We start from the raw sequence: 1,458 nt of genomic DNA, 5'->3' as shown, positions 1-1,458 counted from the left end.
ACGGGAGACGGGCAGTCAGGGCGCAGTGTGTAACTGGTTGTGTCCACACACCAAAGGGACACAGGCAGGCAGGGCGCAGTGTGGATCAGGCTGTGTCCACTCACCCATGGGAGATGGGCAGGCCGTGCGCTGTGTCGATCTGGGTGTGTCCACACACCCATGGGGGACGGTAAGACAGGGTGCCAGAACTTTGGTCTGAGACCTCACAATCCAGAAGCCACGCATGCTGCCGCGTGACGGCGGTATCGCGGCTTGGGACAAGCCCACGGTGCGGGCTGGGGCTCCAGGCACCGCGGCGGGCGCTGAGGGTGTGGGTGACCCCCACCCCGGGCCGCCGCCCCGCTCCCAGAAAGGGGACAGAACAAGAGGCAAAACAAAAAAAGAAAAAAGAAGAAGCCTACGGCACCCGGTATTCCCAGGCGGTCTCCTATCCAAGTACTAACCAGGCCCAACCCTGCTTAGCTTCCGAGATCAGACGGGATCGGGCGCGTTCAGGGTGGTGTGGCCGTGGACAGCGGAGGGCGCCCCTGCCCTGCTCAAGAAGCCGAGCCTCTCTGCGCTTCCCCGCCGCCGCCTCCCGCCCCAGGCTCCGCGCCGGGCCAGGCCTGTTGAGTTTGACAGCCCGGTCCGCAGGGCTCCGAGGGACAGGGGTGACAGGCGGGGCGGGGCGGGCAGGGAGCGGCGGGCCGGGGTGGGGGGCTGTCTCTCTATACACACACACACACACACACTCACACTCACTCACTCACACTCACACAAGATGCGCCTCCACGGCTGGACTCACCAAGGTGGAGACCTTCCAGCCCCCTTCCTCTCCTCACCTGGCCTCCTTCACCTCCCCGCCCCCCACCCCTAGGTCTTGATCGCAACCGCCACCACCACGGCCGCCGGCGCCGCCACCGCCCATTGCGCACGCGCGGGTCGCCTGGCCTTTGACCCCAGGCAGGGGCCGCCCTCCCCCACAACCCCTTTCAGCTGGGCCCCCCACCCTGTGGGTGGGCTGCCGCCTATTCCCCTGGGCCAGGGCTGGGGCACAGCACATGGGGGAGGGGAGCGAGTGTATGGGGCGTCTCTCTCTCTCTCTCTCTCTCTCTCTCTCGGGATGTGTCCCATGGGTGGGATGGGGTGGCGTGGTTTAGGGGGCGCTGAAGAAATCAGTCCCCTCCATCTCCTACCTCTGGAAAACGCCCAAGCCCGTGGAGAACTGCCGGCACCGCTTCGTGGGGGCCGGGACCCTCCTCCGTGTCCTCCTGTGGCCCAGTCCAAGGGGCCTGGGCCTGGCCGGGGCTGCATTGGACCCCGACCACCCTGGCGTGTGGACTCACAAAAAATCGGCCATTAGATATTGGATTCCAGCTTCCTTGAGGTCATTTCACTAATGAGTGCACCGGAAAGAGTTTCCTAATCCATCTGTGAGGGTGGCAACTGAAAGAGAATTTTAAAGCTGACAGAATAGGC

At 64.6% G+C, this 1,458-nt stretch overlaps 1 non-coding gene across 1 annotated transcript; it reads right to left on the bottom strand.

The window, feature by feature from the left end:
* Nucleotides 1-394: 394 nt before the first annotated feature.
* On the bottom strand, nucleotides 395-513 carry LOC142864880 (5S ribosomal RNA). The gene has a single exon (XR_012915190.1). It is a non-coding gene; the product is annotated as a 5S ribosomal RNA (ribosomal RNA).
* Between the last annotated feature and the right edge of the window lie 945 nt (nucleotides 514-1,458).

This window comes from Microcebus murinus, chromosome 27 (genome assembly GCF_040939455.1).
Source record: "Microcebus murinus isolate Inina chromosome 27, M.murinus_Inina_mat1.0, whole genome shotgun sequence".
In the NCBI taxonomy this organism is placed as follows: Eukaryota; Metazoa; Chordata; class Mammalia; order Primates; family Cheirogaleidae; genus Microcebus; species Microcebus murinus.
Note: the sequence above shows the minus strand (reverse complement) of the source record. Positions and strands in the feature narration are given on the sequence as shown.